The 25,961-nt window shown below is 47.0% G+C and overlaps 1 protein-coding gene across 1 annotated transcript in view; it reads right to left on the bottom strand.

The window, feature by feature from the left end:
* Window positions 1-24,766, bottom strand: part of GCGR (glucagon receptor) — a 42,707-nt gene extending 17,941 nt beyond the window's left edge. Inside the window, exon 1 of the mRNA XM_080993874.1 lies at window positions 24,229-24,766. The gene's annotated coding sequence lies outside the window, so the exon portion shown is untranslated. The remainder of the gene's footprint in view (window positions 1-24,228) is intronic.
* Window positions 24,767-25,961: the final 1,195 nt, after the last annotated feature.

Genomic DNA, 25,961 nt, shown 5'->3' with positions numbered 1-25,961 from the left:
GTGTCTGTGAAAAGGTGCTTTGAATGTAGGCAGTACACTCAGCCAAAGTATCTGGGATCCAGAAAACCAGTAGGATTGTGCTGGTGGTTCTGACGTTGTGCTGTCTGCAGGGATCCAGCAAAGGGCAGTAGCTGTGCCATCTGTGGGGTGGTGCAGGCAGCGACAGAATGCCACACCGAGGTACCAGGGGTCTGTGTGTATGGTGTCTGCAGTAGGAGCACACGTGGGAAGGAGGGTAGGGCTGTCTGCGCGTTGCATGGTGGGTGAGTTGAGGCTTGCTGAAGAGGACACATGCCCCAATGCCTGGAGCCCTGATCTGCTCATGGACAGTGGCTTGTGCATTCCATCACCATGACACTTCCTGCGCTCCTGCCAGCAGGGACTCTCCTGATACAGAGTCAACTTCTCCCCAGCAGTCCGTGTCTAGGAAAACATTTCATAGGGGGAGGGAACGAGGGGGAATGTGCCAGTAGCGTTGCCCCTCGTCTGTTTACAGCTCCTGGCATAGCCCAGCTTAAGGCCAACCAGGCTGTTAATCATTAACGCCCTCCAGGGATCTCCTCCAGGGATGAACCCAGGGATTTTGTTGCCTCCTAACCCCACAGCCTTCATCCTACTGCCGACAAAGGCCCCCATGTGTTCAGAAGGCTCGACTCCTTGGCTGAAAGACTGCTGTGTGTCCTTGTAGGCGGCTGTTGGGCAATGCCCGCCGTGTTGGCAACCCATCCGGGATAAACTCAGATTCACACCAGAGCTAAATCCTTCAATCCCTCTCTAATCTGGTTAAAGGGCTCCTGAATGGGATCACAGTGCTCCGGACACAAACCAAGTATTCTTGCCGTGTGCCTTGGAACAGACGGGCCATGCCTTTGGCCCAGATGCGGCCGGAACTTTGCTGGGATTGCGAGAGTGACCTTCCGGCTGTCCTGCGAAGCCAAAAATAAGCACTTGGCCTAAAAATGCCTGTTCTGCCCTAGAATGAAAGGCTCCTCGTGATCCACTAGGTCCATTCTTCAGCATGCGCTGGGCAACAAACAATGGAAAGATCCCTGCATATGGAGGGCTTACTTTCCCAAGGGCTACTTCCCAGATTGCCAGTATTTACAGAATCTACACAGAACTCACAGGACCCCCACTGTTATGATATAGATTCAGGTAGGTAGCTGTGTTGGTCTGATGCAGTTGATATAAATAAAAAAATTAAAAAATTGTCCAGTAGCGCCTTAGAGACCAACTAAGTTTGTTTCGTGTGTGCATGCACACAAAAGCTTATTTTGGAGAATTGGAGAATTTTTAATTTTTTTATTTGTTATGATATAGAGAGGGATAGAGAAATGGCAACATAAAAAAAATAGGCCAGCGGTGGAGGAGCTTTGTGAGGCCATTGGCCAAATTCCCTTCTCAGCAAACTTCCATGGGGCCACATTCCAGTGCTAGGCAGGGCCTGAGGCCAAAGAGGGCAGAGCAATGAATATAAACAATTCCTCTGTACAGTAGGCTAGTGTCTAGTCACCTTCACACACCCCTCTCTGTTCCTCTGTACAGTAGGCTAGTGTCTAGTCACCTTCACACACCCCTCTCTGTTCGCTACCCAGACAACCAAGAGGCATTATCAAAGTGCAAGGACACATTCCAGCCGGGCAAAGCCACTCTGCATTGGCTCCCAGTACCTTTCCGAGCACAATTCAAAGTGTTGGTGCTGACCTTTAAAGCCCTAAACAGCCTCGGTCCTGTATACCTGAAGGAGCGTCTCCACCCCCATCGTTCAGCCTGGACACAGAGATCCAGCGCCGAGGGCCTTCTGGCGGTTCCCTCATTGCGAGAAGTAAGGTTACAGGGAACCAGACAGAGGGCCTTCTTGGTAGTGGCGCCTGCCCTGTGGAACACCCTCCCAGCAGATGTCAAGGCGATAAACAACTATTTAACTTTTAAAAGACAACTGAAGGCAGCCCTCTTTAGGGAAGTTTTTAATGTCTGATGCTGTACTGTTTTTAATATTCAGTTGGAAGCCACACAGAGTGGCTGGGGAAACCCAGCCAGATGGGCGGGGTATAAATAATAAATTATTATTATTATTATTATTATTATTATTATTATTATTATTATTACTCATGGAGGGTGCAAAGCAGGGCTGGTGAGGGTTGTGGACTGGGGAGGATCCCAAGAGCCAAAGACAGGGGTCTGGAGGGCTGCATTTAGCACTTGAGCTCCCCTGCTCCTGGGATAGGTTGTGGCAATATACAACTTCAGAATTGTTTTTCAAAATGTGAAATTCCTTTGGTAGGAGTCAGGGCAGTGATGGCCTCAGCTGATTGTCAGGGCTTTCATAGTTCTGTTTGTAGCGCTATGTGAGCCCCAACAATCAACTGACTATTGGCACTTGGGCATAAATTGCAGAGCTCTCTGCATGGACATGTGGGCAAAAAGAGGGGGCGAGGGTCATCTGGTGCCATAGTGACGTTAGGTGATTGAGATGTGGGGCTCTATTGTTGCGTCAAGTACCTGTTGTTGAATACTCCAGTTTGGGGTGGGCAGGGGGCTCAGTCACAAAAATGATATGGGAAGATGGGGGATCAGTGTTGAAAACCCCTCCCCAAGCACTGCGGCTCTGATCCATTTTGCCTCTCTCCCACAGTAGTTAAAAAGAAACAAAACACAGGCGATCCAGTTCCTAGATCGTTGGTGTCATGTCTAGTTTTGTCCTGACAATTGTAGTGCCTTTGGACTATGAGGATAGTTCAAAAACTGACAAGCCCATTAAAGGTAAAGGGTAAAGGGACCCCTGACCATTAGGTCCAGGCGTGACCGACTCTGGGGTTGCGGCGCTCATTTTGCTTTATTGGCCGAGGGAGCTGGCGTTTGTCCGCAGACAGCTTCCAGGTCATGTGGCCAGCATGACTAAGCCGCTTCTGGCGAACCAGAGCAGCGCACAGAAATGCTGTTTACCTTCCCACCGGAGCGGTACCTATTTATCTACTTGCACTTTGACATGCTTTCGAACTGCTAGGTTGGCAGCAGCAGGGACCGAGCAACGGGAGCTCACCCCGTCGCAGGGATTCGAACCGCCGACCTTCTGATCAGCAAGTCCTAGGCTCTGTGGTTTAACCCGCAGCGCCACCCGCATCCCGTTAACAAGCCCATTACAAAATCACAAATGGAAGTGTGCTTCAACACAAAAAAGACTTTTCTTCCATATAAGCACCATTTGCTCACTTATTTTGGAGAATGCAGGCAACATTCCTTCTAAAGTTCCTCTACGTTTCTCTGCACTGTTGGCTCATAGGCAGCCATTCTTACATTGTACATTGCAACGGCAGCACAAAACATTCAGGCAGCACTGCTGCCTTACCCAGTTTTCAGGTGGCATTCATGGATGTGGCTTGTGTGTGATCCTTGCCCCGTCCCCTGCCATTATATCCAGCTAACCTCCCATGCTCTCCTCTGTGCTACTCTGCTAGTGTTCTTGGGTGTAAATGGAAAACCTCGAAGTTTTATTGCTGCTTTCTCAATTTCATCAGTCCCATAAGGATTGCACCACGTGCAATTTCCAAGAAATAAGGCTGGAACTAGCAAAACACTGCTAGTCTTGGAGTTAATAATAATAATAAAGTACATAAAAATTGGTGGTGGTTGTCTGAAAGCATTTGGAGAGCATACTGATTTGTAGCACTAAAAGAAGTTCTGGCATTTGGATACACCCCAGTTTTTGGATTCTCAAACATGTGCTTTCAAGATTCTGCTCTAGATTCATTCTGCACTTCATTCTGGAAATGCATACTTTTGGTGCTCCAAAAAGAGCATCCTGAGAGCCAAAGCTAGAGCTTGACTGGTCAGGAAGGAGTGAGTGGCGCATGTCCAATTCCCCCTATCTCTAAGGGACATTTTGAAACCTTTCAGAGCTTGTCAGAGGGACAGTAACCAGCCCATAGTCTGGAGGGCTGCTCCCAGGACTATCCCTCTATCCCTCCTCCCCTCCTTGTGCGGTTATTTTTAGCCCTGGGAAATCATGTTTCCTTAGAGCAGTCCCTAATTGCTGCTTCTGTTTGGGAGCTGGGAAGCTCATTGATCAGGAAGCCAGCAGCGCCAGATGCTGCTTTCGCTCCTGGGCTGAGCTGTCTCCATATTTGGATAGTAGGACAGACAGATGCATCTGTCATGATGAACCTTGCCTTGGTGGCAGCAGTGTGCAAAAGTTTTTGCTGGGGATGTGGGCAGCTCTTGCGATTCCAGATCACATTGGCCCAGGTCCCTTGCCTAGGGATGATCCCTACTGGAAAACTGGCAATCCTCACCCCACCCCAATGCCACCCTGTGGAGCCAGGATTTATAAGAGAGTTCCCCACCTGCGTGTTGCTGAGCCACCTCCTTCCCCACCACTGGAACAAGCCCCCTTGTGCTGCCTCTCTTAGACTGTGCCCAGGCTCCTGGGCTCAAAGTTGACAGGAAGAGACTCTTCAACTGGATTGCGAGTACCCCTGGTTGTTGACCCACGGCTCACTGCCCAAGGGAGCCCAAGCCCTCTGAAGTGGCTGTACTTCATATAGGAATCACTTCCAAAAGACAGTGGGATGGCGGGGGTGAGGAACCAGTCCTACTCTTCTTCTCCCCAAAGGTGAAGGTGGACATTTCTCCTTATCTTAGTGTTTTAATATTGCTCTAAATAAATAAACGGGACGCGGGTGGCGCTGTGGGTTAAACCACAGAGCCTAGGGCTTGCCGATCAGAAGGTCGGCGGTTCGAATCCCCGCGACGGGGTGAGATCCCGTTGCTCGGTCCCTGCTCCTGCCAACTTAGCAGTTCGAAAGTATGTCAAAGTGCAAGTAGATAAATAGGTACCGCTCCAGCGGGAAGATAAACGGCGTTTCTGTGCGCTGCTCTGGTTCGCCAGAAGTGGCTTAGTCATGCTGGCCACATGACCCGGAAGCTGTACACCGGCTGCCTTGGCCAATAAAGCGAGATGAGCGCTGCAACCCCTGAGTCGGTCACGACTGGACCTAATGGTCAGGGGTCCCTTTACCTTTACCTAAATAAATAAACAACTGTCCCTCCCTTGCCTGAGAAGCCCCTGCCCCGAAGGCACTGGAATGCCTGGCTCATTCACGCACCACAAGAGCTGCAGACATCCAAAAGGCTGAGTGCAGAGACCTCTGGCCTAGATCCCTCCTCTGTACAAACAGCTCCCGTTTGTCCTGATGTCTCCTCCCTGCCACCCCTTAGCCCAGCTGGACAGATCAGTCCCTGGCTCAGAGGAGCCTCTTCCTGCCCCCAACCCCAGCTGTGTCGGAGAGGGGTTTTCTGGTCTCTGGCCAGCTCCGTCCTCAGCCACCTCCTAATGCTTCAGGGAAGCTGCAGGACTGCCCAGGACCTCCTTTGTTGTCCTCCAGCCCCAGACACACTCCTTTGGCCCTGCCCCATAGGGAAAGAGAGAGGGAAGGGGGGATCCATTTGTCTCCCTGCTTGACCCAGCTGTGACTCTGAATGATGTTTTCCCTGCCAGAGTGGCCTCTCTTTTCTGTGCTTGGCTAACGTACTCTAATTAGTATTGCAGGCTAATGACCTTGGTCCCTGGAGACCCCAGTGAGAAAGCGCCTGGCTGGAGCCACAGTTCTAGTAAGGACGTATCGCTCATGGGAACAGAGCAAGCTGCAACATACAGAGGCAGAGGTTGCCTCCATGCTCTGGCCACAGGAGGTCTACCTGCAATGATGCACAAAGAGGGAAGAAGTTCCCACCAAAGAAGAATGGATAAATAAATAATGGATAAATAAAGGGCTGGCGAAGTTAACAGCTAGAATCAGAGAATCTGCTTTGTGGAAGAACAGAAACCTGTTTTGGACTATTTAAAGAAATGTTATAGTATGATGAATTCATGATCAGGATTTGAACTATGAACAACAGAAGGAATTATAGATTATTGTATTATTGTTATGATATAAGAGAGAGAAGCTAGGGTACAGCAAAGGGGAGTAATAAAAAACACCAAGGAAAATGGGGTGGGAAGTCAACAAAACAAAAGAAAAAGTATTATGTATTGGAATGTATATGTGATTTTTAAAAAGAAAATTAATAAAATATAACCAAGAAATGGCAAAAAAGAGCCTACCTGCAGTGTGTACATTTCCTGTCATATTATAAAACTTAGTAGGTGCGAACGGGGCTGTCATTGTACCTAAACTTGATCTATCTCACGGGTTTGTTGTCAGAATAAAACAACAATACATTGTAATCTGCTCATAGGTTAAGATCAGACAGAAATACAAAGAAAATAATGCATTAGTCATGAGAGCTAGAAAGTTTGGGTGAGAGCTAATATTCCCAGCAAACTGAAGTAAGCTAGATGAGCACTCTTATCCACATTAAATGCACCAGTTTAAGAGATTAGCACCTTGTAAGGTTTAATTATCATAACGTAGTCACCTGTGAAATGTTATACAACATTTAATAGAGAAGCTTTCTACCAGTCAATTTCAATCTCATTTTCTGTTTCTTTGCCTCAGCAAATTAGTCAATTATCTGCTGTTATTCCCCCTTACCCTTCGTCTTAAATTTCCTTAGATAATTATTATTAAACTTTATTTGGGGGTTGGGAGCCTTTTTTGCTTTCAGAAATTGCTGCAGCTGTGATAAACTGCAGAAACGCAGTGACGCTTTTGTATTGCAGAAGAACTTTCGGTGCCAATAACAAGAGTATTCTAAATGAAAACGCAGTATCATCCTCAATCTTAGCTTGTGTTGTTGCCAGTAAAGGAGAGAGGCTGCATCAGTTCTCCTTCCAGAACGGGAAGGTTGCGTATATATTTATGCTGAATCTGCTGCTACTTGAGAAATTCAGATACACCCCTGTCCGGAGATGAAAATTTGTTTTTTAAGATCTTTAGGCCACTCTTGGTGGTTTCCTTGTGAAAACGACTCCAGGAAATTTGGGGGCTGCCCTAACTGGCAGATCTGCCCACTGTTACACAAGTCTTGGTCACTTCTAGCCTGGAATGTTGCAACACTATACATGGTGCTCTAACACTGGTCATCTGCCTCACAAAGAAACAGAGTCCAATTCTAGAGAAATAACTCAATGGTGGCAACAACAAAATAACTAACCTGCTTTAATGTGGGTTAGATGAAATGGTCTGTGAGGTAAGTCAAGGAGCAGGAGGATAGCTGTATAGAGAATATGTTACAGGCTTTACAGAAATAAATAGCTTAGGGGTAATATCAGTTATTGTTGTGAGATTACCAGGATGCCTTGCAACATATGCAACAACAGGGCATGCTCACACTGTCCATTGCCAAAGGAAGATGGAGAGCATTACCAACAGGAGTATTGTACAGTGGTATTGTACAGATGTCAGCCTTTGCATCATAATAAGCAAAGTGGCGCCTATTCCCTACCCCAGGACCCTCAAATACTGTACAGTGGTACCTCGGGTTAAGTAATTCGTTCCGGAGGTCCGTTCTTAACCTGAAACTGTTCTTAACCTGAAGCACCACTTTAGCTAATGGGGCCTCCTGCTGTTGCCGCGCCGCCACCGCGTGATTTCTGTTCTCATCCTGAAGCAAAGTTCTTAACCTGAAGCACTATTTCTGGGTTAGCGGAGTCTGTAACCTGAAGCGTATGTAACCTGAAGCGTATGTAACCCGAGGTACCACTGTACTGCAAAATACTTAAAGGATTAGGGGGCACAGGCCAATGCATAAAATTTGCACAAAATATTGTTTTAAAGTTTAAAAAGAAGAGGAGGGAGGAAGGGAAAGGAGATCCAGAACTGGTGCAAAAGACCTAGGCCTCTTGGATTGCCCCCAAACAACACCCATAATTACATAGGAAATCTGATCACAAGCATTAAACCAACAGGTATCTCTGTCTTTCCCCCTTCCTCTTAGGCCCCTAGGGCCACCTATTCCTCCAGTACTAGATTTGATATCCCTGACCCAGCTGGCTTCCTACCATTAGCCCCAAGCTGGCTTTGCAGAGCCATCTGGAGACAGTTTTGACCTACATGCCTGGCACCAGAGGGAGTTCTCTGGGTTCTGACATATCAGACAGGAGGTAGAGGTGAAGCAAGTGCTTGAAATTTAGTTGCTGAAGAAGATGACTGATGAGTGTAAGGCTACATCACCACAGCAGGATTGTTTTCAGAAGGCCACCAGAATCTGCCTTCAGAGAGAGAGATGATGTCTTTTTCGCCCGCTGCCTAACTTTGACAACTCAGCCAACACTGGCAAAAACTTAATTGGTCCAAGGTAGGCTAATCCATCATGTTTCGGGTGGCAAGGGTGATAAATGGGGAGGCTGTTGCTCAGGCTCATGGTAGTCCCTAATAATCCATTGTACTGTATTCCTATAGTGTTGTCTGTGTTGTTCTTTTGTGACTTAGTAACTCCTATCCAGGCTTGCCAGATCACATTCTAGAGGTTTGTTGTATGGATCTCCAGGTTGTGATCTGGCAAACCTACTCAAATGTCCTGGTGTGCCCCACTCCCCAGTTCACTCTTCACGTTCATAAAAAGTTTGAGGCTAACTCTCATACGTGATATACAGAACTGAACTAATGATGATACCCAGCCATCTGTGGACAGAAGAGCAGATGTATCAGAGACCCTTCAGATGTCTTCTATTGTGCATTCATTATGATTTGTGCTCACAATGGGGCAGTTATATGCAATCTGCTTTCAGCACTGTTCATGCCTGCAAAATGTCCACAATCAGTGCATGTCCCATAACTTACTGCTGAGTCCACAATCAGTGCATGTCCCATAACTTACTGCTGAGTTCCTGTATAAATCACATCAGAAGTCCAAGGCTGCAATCCTAAGGCTTGTGGCAGAGGACAAATGAAAGCAGTTCATCCACCTCATCCTACCTGTGTCCTGCTGGGCGCACACCCCTCTTGCACTTCTTCATCCATTCCCATTTTTAAAAAAACAATTCCCTCTCATTGGCAACAATAGTGTGCAATTGTGCACAATGGGGTGTGGCTCAAGCACCCTGGGATTCCCTTCTTGTGTAAATAGACCAGAGGCACAAGTATTGAATCATGATCCTAAGCTAAAAACCTCTGCAAAATAACCTTGGGCCTTTGTGACTGTAAGCAACAACTTATTCATCTCCATCAAACATACTACCAATGTGTCGCAAGATAAGGGGCCAGGGAGTGTGCGTAGGACAACAACAAATAACCTTGATAGGTCAGGCAAGTCACTGTGCACATACCACTGGGCCTCAGGTTTGTTAGCCAATAGGAACTGGGAGAAAATTACCTACACCTGATGACGAGTTAGACCCTAACTGTGAAAACAGAACCTATCTGTTAATCCTCTCCCAGATAAAATTTCCTTGCTACCTTTTAAGCACAAGCCCATCCCATCTGACTGTTCCTTGTTACCATTTCAGAGGACAAGGGGGAAAACACCCTAAATATATTGCCTAGAAAAATTTGCCATAGGGTGGGAGAAGTCCTTGCCTGAATTTTAGACAACACTATAAGCTAACTTTTCACAGAATCCCATGTAAGGAGTACTCTGTGCACAGCTCTCGGGCTTTGGAAAATGGATGGAGTGGCCCTGAATACACCTTCAGCCTGGTAGGCCAGGCCACTGCAGGATCCCTGAGCCCCCTAGGATTTCAGCCGAGCTCTTCATTCTTCCTATTTCTGCTTTGTCCTCCACAAATGATGAAGATACCCCTCTCTTCTCATCTCACAAACGCACTGCTCATCAGCTGCTAATATAGGATCAGACTGGAGACCCTGAAGAATTTATTTGGCAAATGTAGGCAGCGGGAATCTGTCCATTATTTCCTCTCACATTCTCATTTTTTCCAATCTTAAATTCACTTCTCCACATTTCCACATTGGCCTGCATTTTTTAAAAAAAGTCCTTGATTTGGATTCTAATACAGTGGTACCTCAGGTTAAGAACTTAATTTGTTCTGGAGGTCCATTTTTAACCTGAAACTGTTCTTAACCTGAGGTAACACTTTAGCTAATGGGGCCTTCCACTGCTGCTGCGCCGCCGCCACCGTAGGATTTCTGTTCTCATCCTGAAGCAAAATTCTTAACTACTTTCGGGTTAGCGGAGTCTATAACCTGAAGCGTCTGTAACCCGAGGTAGTACTGTACTGGTTTTAATATGTAATTGTTTATAGTTGTTTATAGATTTTGAGCCAGTGTGTTAGAGTGTCAGAGTAGGACTTGGGAATCCAGGCTTCAAAACCCCACTTAGCCATGAAGCTACTGAGTAAACTTGGGTCATCATCCCCAAGCCTAACCTACCCCAATGGTTGTTCTGAGAATCATGCTTGCCGCCTTGAGTTCCTTGGAGGAAAGGTGGGATATATATGCAATAACAACAAATAAATGCATTTATTTGTGTAAACCACTCAGAGGTTGTTTATGGCAAAGGGCATAGCAGAAATTTATTGAAGTAATGTAGCATTGCTGAATAAATTTATTGAGGAGTAAATAAAATAAAATCCTTATCACCTTCAATCTCAGCTGCTCCAAGACAACTGTCTACTCCCATCCCTGGCTGGCACTATTCACAATTCGAAGAAAAGGGCCAGGGAATGGATGCCTGCTTAATGCATATGTTGTTGCGGCAGAGATTCCTCTATGACTTGGAAGCCATGGCACTTCCACTGATACAGTGGCAGGAAATACGCATGGGAAGCATCCCTCTCCTGGAGACTCTACCTGGGCAGGGACATTCCCTTGTTTGCTTGGATATGGGTATCAGAGATGCACTTGGCCCCATCCTGCAGGGTTGGTCTTTCTTGGCCTTTGGCTTTCTGGCAAGTCAGTAAATAAAACCCTAGCCCAGCTGTCCTGGAGGAAATCCAGGTAACAAGGCCATCTTTTCTTTCTCTGGTCCTGCTACTGCCTGTGTACAATGTGCACTGGGCTTATTAACTTGGAAGGGACAGCAGTATAAACATCCCTTTGAAAACACAGGGCAGGAAGTCTTCAAAATGCAGTGCCCCATCTTCCCAGAGGAACCCCCCTGCAGCAAACAGAACAACTGGTCCAGAGTACAGGGGGAAATGGCCTATGGGGAAAGGATTGGAGGGAGTCTGAAATGTTCTGTCTGAATCCTGCTAAGAATCTTAAGCATTGCCTTGCTTTGATAGACCAGTGGGCCATCTCATCTGGTACAGTGGTACCTTTGGTTGCGAACGGGATCCGTTCCAGAGGCCTGTTCGCAATATGAAAAGAACGCAACCTGCAGCGGCGCATCTGCACACACGCGGGTTGCAATTCGCCACTTCTGCGCATGCGGCGAAACCTGGAAGTAACCCTTTCCAGTACTTCCGGGTCGCTGTGGGACGTAACCTGAAAGAACATAACATGAAGAGGATGTAACATGAGGTATGACTGTACTCTTTATCTCAAAGTAATCCACAAAAGCTCACAGGCAGAATGGTGAAGGTGGGCCCCCCTCCATTGATATTATTTACCTGCTCTTCACCTTAAGGTCCCAGGAAAGGGTGGTTCTGGATAGACCCATTCTCCATGAATATATAAATTGGCTTGAAAAACAAAAGCTTAAATAAAATCCATAACTAAGGGTGGGAGGATGTGGATGATGCCGTAGCAGCCCTGCATCTTCTCCATTCTCCCTTATAATTTCCATAATACAGGGGCTGTGTAATGTGCGATAAAACCACACTCATCAGTTTCCCTGCTCCTCCCACTCAATTGGCTGCCACTTGCAAGGTGTGGAGTGAGAAGTGGAGCATGATAAAGTAATGCTGTACATTTTGGATTATTATACATTAGTGCAGATAATAATGAGACGAAGGACTGCTATTTTCAGTGCCAGCTATGCATTCTTTATGGCTCCTTCTAATAGTGAATTAAGCGGGTGGGTGCTGCCGGGATTACAGCTAGAATAGAGATACTGAGAAACAAAAAGGAGGTATCAGGATCCTCAGGGGATCTACATGCTTTGCAGAAGCACATTTTAAAAACAACAACTAAGAGGGCACCTTCCCACAGAAAACAACCAAATGAAGACTGTGCACGCTTTAAGGAGGGAAGATACACTGCAATATTGTGTTGCAGGTCTCTTGTTCACTGTTAATTCCATCCTTAATTGTGTTTTACTTAATTTGTCTGTCCTGATTCTACTGCCACCCAACATTCAATGGATGAATCCTGAGTTCTAGTATCATGAGGAAGAGAATGCCTCCCCATTCACTGTCTCTATACACAGAATTTCACCTCTTACTTTTGACACCTTTTTTCTAAACCCAAATGCATTCATCTTTTTACGCTTTCTATTTAAGGAAAATGATTGTTTTAATTGCCTTTTTCTGTACCTCTCCTAGTACTGTGGTCGTCCCTTTCAGATGCAGAGATCAAAACTGAACATGCCATAAATAAATTTGCTGCTTTATTCTTTGTCCCTTTCCTAATAATAATTCATAATACTGTACATTCTGTTTACTGCCACAGCACACTGGGCTGACATTTTCAATGAATTCCCTACTGTGAACTCCATATCTTTTTCCTGAGGAGTTACAGCCAATTCACCATCAGCTGGGGAATTTAGGATTTTTATTATATTTTTGTTCCAGTGGGCATCATTTTGCTTTTACACTGAATATTACCATGTTTTGCTGTTTAGGAACCTTTTAATAGTCAAAAGCTTTAAAAATCTCCATAATATCAACCAATTCACACCAGTCTATATCTTTGTTGACTTCCCAACCCTGACCAAAAGATGACTAAAGCTTGATTTAATGCTGTTTCTTCCAAGGCTACACGTTTAATAGTTCTAGCTTTAATAATGCTGCTTCCACCAATTTGCCTGGGTCAGATAGCTAGGCTGATAGAAATGTAATTTCCTGAGACTGTACCCTAAAAGATCCTTTTTAGAAATTAGCATTCCACTAGCTATTAACCCTGTGGTATGAGGGTCATTTTGGTTTAGAATTACCTTGAAGATGAACAACTTCACATTTTGAGTTCTTTAATAATTATTCAGTGAATGCCACCTGGTCCAGGTGAGTCATTTAAATTTGTCAACTGAATTCCATTAATGTTGTTGTTCTTTGTAACCTCTGGGTAGCAGAGGCTGCTTCCAGGTGGATTTTATTTTGGTAGGATTGGTGCTCCTCACGCACACATGTTTGGGGGGGTTTCCGGCATCTGGAGAACATTGTTGATATCAAAATCACACCTTTTCTCCACACTTACCCTTTCAATGAAAAAACCTGACAAGTTTTAAAAACAACAACCTGCTGCCAGTAACCCGTTTGCAATATCTGAACGATCAGTTTGCAACAGTAAGCTTCCATCTGAAAACACTCGTAGTTATTCAAACAATGTGCAAAGCAGACACGGTTCAAGTGTGGGTATATTTCCTACATGTTGGGTGCTATAATCCCATTGACAGAACTATCAGGTGCCTGTTGTGTTAAGCTTATTTATTTTCCTTATTCAGGAGAGCATCATAGTTTTGTGACTCAGGATTTCAGTGTACACTAGTTTAAAGCTCAAGTACAGCCCAATCCTATGCTTGTTTACTCTGAAGTTTGATAGTGCTTACTTGTACATAAGTGCACCTAGGAAGACACCATTAGTCCTTCCTTTCAGAACAATGCCAGTTCTATGGCCAGCCTATGGGAAAGATACCACCATTTCTGATAATTTTATATTTTCATCTCTGTGCTGCAAACTATGCATATGCTTTAGGCTTTTGCAGTAGGACTGCATGAGTGGTTTCTGAATTCCAAGAGGTGGGTGGGATTGTCTCTTGAAAAAGAGAAGAAGAAGGAGGAGGAGGAGGAGGAGGAGGAGAAGAAGAAATAGTGTTTCTGTAAAAAAAAAAAAATGGGAAAAGAAAAACTATGCCTGGTGAAAGAAAGATGCGCTGCAGCATCACCCATGCTGGGAATGTAATGCAGTACATTCTCTCTTCCAGACTCTTCTCTCAGCAAACAAGCATCAAAGCTGTTCTGATCCTGCCTCCCCCCCCCCTCGCTCTCTCTCTCACACACACATACGATTTCACCCATCCCCTCCCCTTGATTGCTCAAGAGAGAGGCTGTGGGGAGAGGAGGAAGGGGGAAGCTGCTCTCTTGTTAAAACACAAAAGGATTAGCCCCTAGTGCGTTAATGGCACAAACCTTGAAGCTACAATCCAACGCAGCAGGGGCTTCAGTGCTTGGCAGGGGAGGGGATGTCTGAGGCAGGAACTGATGCGATGCCAACGACTAAGGCTGGCTCTGCCACTAACACCCCATTTCCCACTAGGGATCAGGTGGCTTCAGCCAGTCTTAGGGGGAGAGTCATTAGATCCATTAACCACTTGTACCTCTGCCATTATCCCGCTTTTTTGGTCCTATGAGTGCGCACACCCACAGACCAAAGGCCTCATGGCTCTGTTTCTGCATCTTAATTTTGATCTTCATTACCCTCTGCTGTCCCCACCATCATCAGCCTCGGCTGCAGAAAGAAATAACGGACTAAATCATAGTGATGATGATGAGAAGTATCTGATTAGCTGGGACAACTCTGATGTCACAAACGGCCGGGGTAATTCAATTTCCACAGCACTTTTCTTGTATTTAGCTGTGAAACAGCTAAAGAGGATGACATTTCAACATTACTCAGATGTGAGGGTGCAGGGGTTTGTTTGTTTCTGTTTTAATATACAAATAGGCCAAAGAAAACTTCAGACAACTTTTTAAGTGTTTACACTCTAATGTAAAAAAATGGTACTATAACGTAAAATGACTCTTTAGGAATAGGTGAGCCCTTGATTTCAACAGCTCATCTCCATGAGTATCCAGAACCCCTACTATGAGGCAGAGGAATGAAAAGAGCTTCCTCAGTATTATTGATAATCCCCACACAGCACCTTGTATTGTAAAATGTGATGAGACGCTTCCTGGCCTTGGGAGGTAAGAAAACAACAGAAGCCAACTGGAGAGAAAGGAATAAAATGAGAGTGATCAAAGGACAGTTTGGCAGGCAGGCAGGCAGGCAGGCAGGTGACATTCCCTATTTGGCTAACTGCTGCTGGATTACAAATTCCATCATCCCCTGCCCACTGTCCATGCTAACTGGGGCTGATGGGAGCTGGAGCTTCCCACCCATGATTGAAATGGAGGAGGCAAAGTCCGCCAGAGTGCTGACTCCTGCCCCATTGGTCACTTTATCCCATATAGCGACACAGACTATGTGCTGTAAAGGAAAGTGGCTAAAGGGAGATGGTCAGTAGTTTATACTAGAAAGGGAGCAACTCCCATCAACCCCAGCAGGCATGGCCCATGGTCAAGGGTGGGGGGAGCTGTAGCTTAGCAATACCTGAAGGGTCCAAGATTAGCCATCCTTGATCTATGAGAGGACACGCCAGCTGCAAAAAAGGCTGTGTGGCCTTTTCAGATGAAAGACGCCTGTCACCAGTTAGATCTCTAGAAACGGATCTGCTGAGACAAACCATCTTCTGACTTACAGCACAGAATCTCTGACTTCATCCCACAGGCAAGAACAACACCTGTGAACCACACAGAGGTTTTTTGCCTGTGTGGTTTGAAATCAAACCATGTGGGCAAAGCCACAGGCTTGCACTTTGCAAGCCCTGATGCAGTGCTGTAAACTGGGTTTCACAAATCCTGCTCATCACCCCCTGTGCAAGGTGGGGTTGACGAAGGGCTTGGTACTCTGATGCAGGTAATCTCTTTCAAATTCCATCAACTCAGGCTGAAGAGCTGGCACAGCCTTCTGAAGAGCCAACTGTGCCTTCCCACTGGCAGCCTGTTAAGTATGGTGAATGGCTAGAACAGCTGCTGGAGAGCCATTTAAGGAGGACATGGCCAAAGGCTTTACAGCCCAGGTATCCTGCAGAGAGCATTTGCTCCTGCTACATGAACTGCAGAAGGATGTATGTGTGGTTCTTCTTATTCTGGTAGCTTCCTGGGCTCATTGTCACATTGTTTGAGGCCGAATATCTAATCTCCAGGGATGCGGGTGGCGCTGTGGGTTAAACCACAGAGCCTATGACTTGCCAATCAGAAGGTTGGCGGTTCGAATCCCCGCAACAGGGTGAGCTCCCGTTGCTCGGTTCCTGCTCCTGCCAACCTAGCAGTGAAAGCATGTGAAAGTGCAAGTAGATAAATAGGTACCGCTCCAGCAGGAAGGTAAACGGTGTTTCCGTGCGCTGCTCTGGTTCGCCAGAAGCGGTTTAGTCATGCTGGCCACATGACCCGGAAGCTGTACGCCGGCTCCCTCGGCCAATAAAGCGAGATGAGCGCCACAACCCCAGATTCGGTCACAACTGGACCTAATGGTCAGGGGTCCCTTTACCTTTACCTTATTTAATCTCCAGCCCATTTTCTCTTTGCTTTGCTAACTCTACATGGAATCGATAACTCACTGGCTCAATGGGAAGCTTTGCTGCTGCTTTGCCAAAGTAAGGGGCTAGTGGCAAGGGGGCTTGCTGCTGCTGCTGCTGCTGCCATTGCACATCTGGACACAGTGCCTCTGAAATAGATACATCTGTGTCTGCTCATGCACAGACCAATTGAGTCCATGTTAGGTGACTGTTGAATCCTTTTCTAAGCAAACACCCAAACCATGAGCCTGCAAGACACAGAGAAAGTGGCAAAGGATCCTCTTCATCCTCCCAGCATGCAACTTGACCCATCCCTGGCTGCCCTCTGCTTGGGGGCTGGTGATGAGACACCCCCCCAACTGAAGGGGGCAAGATTGGAGCAGTTGTTATTCTGATGCACCAGGCAACTTCCCAACTTGCAAGGTCTCGTAGTGAGTAAGACTTGTTCAAACAGGATACTTTGCAATCACTCTGTTGACACAGCCCAACTCGGAGCAGAGGCACAAAGGGCACAGTGGAGAGGCTGAGACTGAACCTAAAGGACCCTGCTCAGGGCCTCCCATCACTGCAAATATCCCCACAGAACCAAGTGGTCATAGCTCAGCATTCACTCACCCACCACCATGGCCCTTGTGGTGTAAGGAACTGTGCTCGAGAGAGCCTAGCTGTCTGCCACTTAGCGGGCAAGCACTGATGCCAAGAAGCACATGTGCAGGCAGAACTACAGGGTGTGCAAAAGTCTACATACTGCGTCTCTCACAGGCTCAGCCCCAGAAGACATTTTCCCATTCAAAATCTGATAGGCAAGTGTGTGGTGTAGTGGCTAGAGGGTTGGACTAGGAAAGGAAGAGATAGAGATCCAGGTTCCAATCCCCACTCACTCAGCCAGTCACACAAGCTGAAGCTAACTTAGCTCAAAGGGTTGTTTCGAGGATAACCTGGGAGAATAGAATTATGTAATAATAATAATAATAATAATAATAATAATAATTTATTATTTATACCCCGCCCATCTGGCTGGGTTTCCCCAGCCACTCTGGGCGGCTTCCAAAAGAATATTAAAATACTATGATACATCAAACATTAAAAGCTTCCCTAAACAGGGCTGCCTTCAGATGTCTTCTAAAAGTCTGGTAGTTGTTGTTCTCTTTGACATCTGGTGGGAGGGCGTTCCACAGGGAGGGCGCCACTACCGAGAAGGCCCTCTGCCTGGTTCCCTGTAACTTGGCTTCTCGCAGTGAGGGAACCGCCAGAAGGCCCTCGGTGCTGGACCTCAGTGTCCGGGTAGAACGATGGAGGTGGAGACGCTCCTTCAGGTATACTGGACCGAGGCCGTTTAGGGCTTTAAAGGTCAGCACCAACACTTTGAATTGTGCTCGGAAACGTACTGGGAGCCAATGTAGGTCTTTCAAGACCGGTGTTATATGGTCTCGGCGGCTGTTCCCAGTCACCAGTCTGGCTGCTGCATTCTGGATTAGTTGTAGTTTCCGGGTCACCTTCAAAGGTAGCCCCACGTAGAGCGCATTGCAGTAGTCCAAGCGGGAGATAACCAGAGCATGCACCACTCTGGCGAGGCAGTCCGCGGGCAGATAGGGTCTCAACCTACGTACCAGATGGAGCTGGTACACAGCTGCCCTGGACACGGATTTAACCTGTGCCTCCATGGACAGCTGTGAGTCCAAAATGACTCCCAGGCTGCGCACCTGGTCCTTCAGGGGCACGGTTACCCCATTCAGGACCAGGGAATCCCCCACACCTGCCGGCCTCCTGTCCCCCAGAAACAGTACTTCTGTCTTGTCAGGATTCAACCTCAATCTGTTTGCCGCCATCCATCCTCCAACCGCCTCCAGACACTCACACAGGACCTTCACCGCCTTCACTGGTTCTGATTTAAAGGAGAGGTAGAGCTGGGTGTCATCTGCATACTGATGAACACCCAGTCCAAACCCCCTGATGATCTCTCCCAGCGGCTTCATATAGATATTAAAAAGCATGGGGGAGAGGACAGAACCCTGAGGCACCCCACAAGTGAGAGCCCAAGGGTCTGAACACTCATCCCCCACCACCACTTTCTGAACACGGCCCAGGAGGAAGGAGCGGAACCACTGTATGACAGTGCCCCCAGCACAGGTACTCCTTGGGGAAAATACAGAATAGAAACGCTGCAAATGAATAAAGGCAGATTTCAATCCATTTGTATTGGCAATGTAACACAAAGCCCTGCCGGAATGTTTTCCAGAAATTGTTGCCTCTTGAAAGCATGTAAAAACACATCCACCTGACTTAGAGTGGTCCATATCAAGAAGTATATAACATCCCCAAATAAGTAGGTGACATCCACAGCTAGACACAACAGAAGAACCAGATTTGCTGCTTAATTTGAGTTGGTTAAGTTTGAGCTGCTTAAGTTGAGTTGGAACCTGTTTTTGCCAAGCCATAGGTTCTGCTAGAGAAGCTAGTCCTGGATCCTGGAGTCTGAGGTCCAAATCACACAACTGGAGATGGGTGCCCTTATGCGGATTGAGTGGATCTGTTCAATCTTTTCACCAAGCAGTGAAACAATGGTGCAATAGGTTCTCTACACTCTCCAGTCATAATTTTTCAATGCAAGCTGAGATTTTACTCTACTATTACAGTCCAACTACAAAGCGTTTGTGATGGTGCAGTAGAACACCAGGAGACTTTTCCCCCAGTCTTGATTTGAGCATTCAGTGAAGCAATCACACAGCCAAATCCAGCCCAAGATTCAGTCAACTCACTCAAACTGGCAGGGCTGTGTGTACGGAGTCTCCCAATTACTGCACTAGTAGGGGGTTGCTTTTTTCTTTCTTTTTTTCTTGTTCTGGTTATCCAAAGAGAAGAGTCCATGCCTCTTGAGCATGCACAAGCTCAACAAGTCTAGCCAGTCCCTCCGTTTTCATTGGTGGCTACAGAATAAGTTTTCCTGGTTAGAGGGACTGGCTTCCAGATAGGGCTGAACTCTGGCCATCATTTTACAAATTAAGCACCAGCCGCCAACCAAGCACAAAGCTGAAACACTGTAACAAGCTTAACAAACATATCTAACAAGATATGTTTCCCAGAGTCTTATATTGAGACTTATGCCAAATGGGGCATCAGAAATTAGGATTTTCATATCATCCATGCTACATGAGGAGCTGAATTATATCAGACAAATGAATGGGTGATATCATGATACACTGTCCTCCAATTACATCCAGGGCATTTTGTGGCACACAGAGAATAGACTCTTCACTGTGTTCACAGCCAGACAGTGAAAACATCTATTCTGGGCCCCAAGCAGCAGAGGATTTGATACACAGGGCAAGAAAAATATGTGCTAAAGGTAAAGTGGACAAAGAGTATGGGAGATTGTCACATCGGGTCTCAACAATCCAATAGGTCAGGACTGTTGGGAGGGGATAGATAATGGGGATGTCTTAACACACTGAGTGAAAGGCAGTATTAGGTGAATGAGTCTGGGAAGGGCATGTGCATTTGAAAATCTTCATAACTGCAATTGCAATGGAATCTGGGGTGTCAAGACATCTTTCTTTTTCCAATAATGTCAGTTTTACTTTAAAAAAGCAACACCGAAGTTTCTAGTCATCAGCATTATTGGGGGGGGGGGTTGAAAATGTGCAGACAGTACTTTGTGAAAACGTTGTGAAAACGTAAGTGGGGTTTTCGGCAGCCAGAGGCAAGGAAGTCTGTGCTCTGTATATCTCCTGTCCCATCCCATAAATGCCCTTCAAGACCTTTGTACACACTGTTCTCTGTGTCATGTGTTTCTGCCACCAAATATTTAAAATTCCCTAAAAACTGTCACACGGTATCACTTTTTTTTTTAACTAACATATTTGTGGTTTCACATCATGTTGAAATATTTGCATCTCCGCATAATTTACACAAGTGATCTTTGGAGAATTATAGGTTTCTCATTAAGAACTGAATTGCTTTTAAGTGCATAAATCAAGATCACATTACAAGAATTTGCTTCTGGTGATTTGCTTCTGCTATTGCATTTTGGAAGGGTGTAGGTGGATAGAAGTGGCAGACTTTGGGGTCTCAAATTTCAGTGGCACCCCCTCCTCTCGCATTCTATTCTACATCATAGTTGCAGCGCCCCCTGCGGTGTCCCCAAGGCTCTGTGCCCAGTGCAACTGAACCAGTCACACTCCCTCAAATCCATCTCTGTGGATAGAAGCAGAAATAGTCACAAAATGTGCTGTCAGTTCCACCTGATGGGACCATACTGGGATGGGGTCGGAGCTGAGGACTATACAGTAGTACCTCGGGTTACAGCCGCTTCAGGTTACAGACTCCGCTAATCCAGAAATAGTACCTTGGGTTAAGAACTTTGCTTCAGGATGAGAACAGAAATCGTGCAGCGGCAGCGCAGCGGCAGCAGGAGGCCCCATTAGCTAAAGTGGTGCTTCAGGTTAAGAACAGTTTCAGGTTAAGAGCGGACCTCCAGAATAAATTAAGTTCTTAATCCAAGGTACCACTGTATCATGCAGCAAGGAGGAGTGATTCCTGCAAGGCATTTTAAGAAAGGTCATCTCAATGCTCCATTCCATGACATAGAACCAAGAGGTTAATTAAAGGGAGACTGTCTGCTCCCATGCAGCTTTTCCAAGAATTTGCTGTACATGTCGTCACACTCAAACAAGGGAAACTGAATCTAGCGAGAAGCGGGGCTGTTACCTAAACCCCACTGCTGTTCTGGGTTTGATCAGAGGTCAGAACTAACCCTGAAAGCCAATAGGAAGCGATTTCTACTCCTCGTGCACAGACGAAGAGGCTGCCATGACTGCTGCTACAAGTCTCTTTTGGTTCCTATCCTGCCTCACTAGTGACACTGGAGGAGCCAGATCCCCACAGGCTGCAATTCTGTCCTCACCAGCAATGTACCCAAAGCAAGGCAGTTAACCCAACGCTGTCCATCGTAGCAAGAGAAAGGCAAAAGTCAGGCTTGCTTGGGATTGTTATATCTGGTGTCCTGCAATTATCCTACCTTGGTGAGTGCCACACACTACTCTTGGTATAGGCAATTTAGTGAGTTTTGCATGAGATCGTGTGTTTACAGCAATAACGTTAACAGTAATCCCAAGCAGGGTAGGGTGGACTCTGAACCAATCCATTCCTAAATATAAATCTTTAGAAGTTCATTTATACACTGGATACCATTTTTAACACCTCCTATTTGAACAACAACAACATCTGTAGGGGAAACTCCTTCTACTTATCCTTCCTAACTTCCCCAAGTTGCCAATGTAGGATTATACCGCACATGCCAAGCGTTTAGGACAGATTTGCCTGAATGGGTAACTGGACCAGTATACATTATTAATCTCCCTTATGCTTTGTGCGCCAATGTTCACCCCACTTTTGCAGAGATGGGTATAACCAAGCTTAAGTTCAGTATTCATTGAACCTGCTGGGCTTCCAGATCTGTTTGTTGTTTAGCAGTGTGTCACATTAACCAGAGATTTTCATATGGACGTTTTGTGATTTTGCAATACAGTGCGTAACACATTAAAACAAACAATCCTGTGCCTCGGGTTGTATATTGTAAAAGTGGCCATTCCAATTCCGTTTCTTCCTTAGAATCATAGAGTTTGAAGGGACCACAAGCGTCATCTAGTCCAACCCCCTGCAATGCAGGTATCTTTTTGCCCAACATGGGGCTCGAACCCACCACCCAGAGCATAAGAGTCTCCTGCTCTAACCAACTGAGCTATCCCAGTCATGCATAAAATAAAAGAATTTTTTAAACCAATTGGCTGTCGTCTCCGGAGTTGTTTTTTTCACCTTTGGGTTACAGTTCACACGGGGCATGTGTTTGTCCATTCTACAGGCACACACACTCTCCCCTCTGCCACCTTTTCTCCTGCACACATAGCAGATTGCCATTAGTATTAATTAGGTTCAGGTTCTGCTAGGTGTTACGTGACTGATTGTGTGGCTGGGTGTCTGCAGGAGGCTGTGGGCAGGAGACAAGAACATAGCCCTGTGATGTGATACTAGAGGGCAGCATGGAGGAGGCGGAGAAGCAGGGCAGAAGAGGAACTGTATGTACTGTGTCTATGTATATATATGTGTGTGTGTGTGTGTACACACCATAGCTGTCAACTTTTCCATTTTTTAAAGGGAAATTCCCTTATTCTGAATAGGATTCCTTGCAAGAAAAAAGTTGGCAGCTATGGTACACACACACACGCCTAGCCATAGGCACAACTCCATGGTGGGTATACGTGCCCCCTTTCTCAGTGGCCCCTTCCATGCCTTGGCTTAATGTGACTTGTGAACCCCTTTGTGCCTCCTTTCATTCCCCCTCATCCATGCAGTGTTCTCCAACTACTACTGCCCCACACTTTCTCTTCCCAAAATCCAGAGGTTCCCTGTGCAACTGATGCAATTCTCCTGTTTGGGTTTTCAAAGCAAAGGGCATCAAAAAACTGTGGCATGGGCGTAGCCAGGATTTTTGTTAGGGGGGGCAGAACCTTAGTTAGTTAAATATTTTTATTGATCATGGGGGACAGCTGCCCCCCTGAACCCCCTTGGCTATGCCCATGAACTGTGGACTAGAGAACAAGGCACTATCTATTTCAGGGCTGGTCAGACCTCAGGCTTGCAGGATGTGCTTGGTGGTGGTGGTGGTTTAACGGGAACCCACAAGATCCACCAAGTGGAGTCAGTGTAGCATTAAATAATTCAGATCCAGGGAATTAATTTGGAGTACCAGAATGAACTGAGCTCACAGCCCTTCCACCTGGAAACCACTCCTGGTTACCTTCAAGCATTCTTTATTTGGCAGAGTAATTTGGGGTCATCTCGTTTTGCTGCAGCCGTTGTTGATCAAAGGGGAGTTGGAAGTCATACCTGATACTGTTTGCTCTTGGGAAGGGAGAAAAATTGTATTGCTCTTAAGAAGTAGCTAAAGGGGTCCCTGACTGACGTGTGTGTGTGTGTGTGGTTATCTGGTCAAGGATTACCCTGTGTGTCCACAGACAAGGGCTGCTATATGTCCGGATTTCCCAGGACATTACAAAGGCAGAATTGATGTCTTTCGGGGTGTCCTGTTTTTTTACTTTATGAAATATGGCAACCTTACCACAGACGAGCAAGCCAGCAAGGCAAACTGGGTGGCGTGTGGCATATTCTAACAGGCTTGCTAGAAATTGTGCCAAAGTTGACTATATACTTGGCTTCAATGCGGGTCCCTGACCTCTCGGGAGAGGACGCTGCTCCCCTTTTAACAGTTGCAGAATCATAGAACTGTAGAGTTGGAAGGGACACCAAGGATCAACTAGCCCAATTCCCCACCCTGTAGTGCAGGAATGTATGGCTGTCCCATATGGGGACTGAACCTGAGACCTTGCTGTTACCAGCACCACGTTCTAACCAACGGAGCTCTCCAGAAGTCCCTTCCTTTAACCCTCGACAAAGCTGTCCCGCTATATTCGGCTGCCGTGTGGACGCCCCGGACCGAGGCCGTTGTCGCCTCGCCTCCCCGGGGCGCAAGGCAGGGACGAGGCTGGCTGTTGCATGTGCTCAGCTCCATCCCGTTCACCGCGGGGAACCCGAGGCCATAGCTGTCAACGTTTTCCCCTTTTTAAGGGAAATTCCCTTATTCCGAATAGGATTCCTCGCAAGAAAAGGGAAACGTTGACAGCTATGCCCGAGGCTGACGGGGAGAAGAAGGGGGGGAGAGCCCCCTTCCACACCGCCGCCCTCAGCGAGCCCAGAGAAAGCGCCTTCGGTGCCCCTGGAACCGGCTGAGGGATCTCCCCGCCACGCGCTCGCGCCCCTCGACGTGACCAAAGGAAAAGGAAAAACCCGCGAAGACGGCAGCCCTCCTTCTTCCCTCAGCCGCCGGCCCAGACCTACCTGCCTGTGTGGCTTCAGTTCTCGGCGTTCCCCGTCGGGCGCATCGCAGCCGGGCAAAGGGTCGAGGAAGTTCCCCGCCAAGGGGTCGCTCTGCGCCGGCTCCTGAGCGCTGGCGCTCCGCTCAAAACTTTTGCCAGAGCCGCGGCTCAATGCAGCCTCAGAGACCGGCTTCGGGGGGAGGGCCCGGCGAGCTGGGGGGTGGGCGCCCGGAGGGAGGGAGGGGAGGAGGAGACAGCGGCCGAGCCTCTTCGCGGAGCAGCAGGTGCGGGCGGGCAGCCGGAGGGGCGCCGCGTTCTCCTCGCGCCAGGGAAGCAGCTCTCCAGAAAGGGACCTTCTCTCCGGCCGGAGTCGCAAGTTTTCACCCGCCGTTGCTGCTGCTGACGCGCAAAAGGAAAGCGAGACTTGGAGGTGTCAGGGAGGGCTGCGCAGACCACCTCCTCCTTCCTCTCCCTCCCCCCAACTTCGGGGGAGGTCGGCAGCCGAGGCTCAGGCCGCCTCATGCTTCCCAGGGCCTCGCGTCAGGGGGCGCCATCCTGTTCCTGGGACGCGTGTACTCTTTGAGTGGCATCGGGAAAAGGGGGCAAAGGGTCAGGCGGTCATCAAGCTCAAGGCCTTCCTCTCACTAATGAATGCCGTTGTATCCCAAACTTGGGTCTCCAGCTGTTTTTGGACTACAACTTCCATCATCCCTAGCTAGCAGGACCGGGGTTAGGGATGGTGGGAATTGTAGTCCAGAAACAGTTGGAGACTCAAGTTTGGGAAACCCCTGGATGAATCAGATGGGCTTATGGTGAGGTCTGGAAGTCTGCTTCCATACCTAATAGGCCTTGAAGAAAGTTAAGCAGATCAGCCTTGTGGTCTGAATTGTTAAGGAAAAGAGAACATCTGTGTAAGACACCAACTCTGCTTTAGGGCTTTTTCCAGACTCAATTTTTAGTGCATTAGTTGCACCCATGGGCAGGGAGGGGCAGCTCCATCCCCTAAATAAATAAAAAGCATAGCTAACTGAGGTTCTGCCCTCCCCCCACAAAAGGCCTGCCCCCTAACAAAAATCCTGGCTGTGCCCATGATTGCACCTGCCTTATCCAGGTGTTATGCAGGACATCTGGTTGGAAAAAAGATGTTCACACCTGAGGGAAGGTGTCTGAAACATTAAATATGTGGATATCTTTTTTCTTCTGGCAATATTTCTGTTGCAGTGGGTGTGGGGGGAGAGCCCACCTGCCTCCTCCATAGCATATCAGTTGTGACAATTAATGCATGTTAATTTCAAGCTCAAATTTTGTGGTCTCTTCCTCCTTTCTTCCTTTCCATTTAGCATTGACGCCACCCATTTGTGATGGTAATACATGGATACCTCCCTCTGGAAATGCATCTTGCAGAAACAGATTTGTAACTAAAATAAGCATCTTTACCAGATGACTGGAAGTAAGCCAGCGCAGCACCAATTTTTATAAAGGGGTGAGGGCAGCGAGCCAGGAAATCACAGGCCAGTTAGCCTAATGTTTGGCCTTGATAAATTGCTGGAAGGCGTTATTAAAAATAGACTTAGTAAACATAAAGAAGAGCAAGTGTTGGCACAGAAGAATTAGACTGGCTTCTGCAAAGGGAAGTTCTGTTTTACTGATCTTTTGGAATCATTTGAGAGTGTCGACAAGCATATAGATGTGGATAGTAGACAACATATACTTGGGCCCTGTCTGCACTATACATTTAAAAGAGTATCATACCAC

The sequence above is a fragment of the Podarcis pityusensis genome, assembly GCF_964106645.2.
Source record: "Podarcis pityusensis genome assembly, chromosome: 2".
Classification (NCBI taxonomy): Eukaryota; Metazoa; Chordata; class Lepidosauria; order Squamata; family Lacertidae; genus Podarcis; species Podarcis pityusensis.
This window is presented reverse-complemented; position numbering and strand designations above follow the sequence as displayed.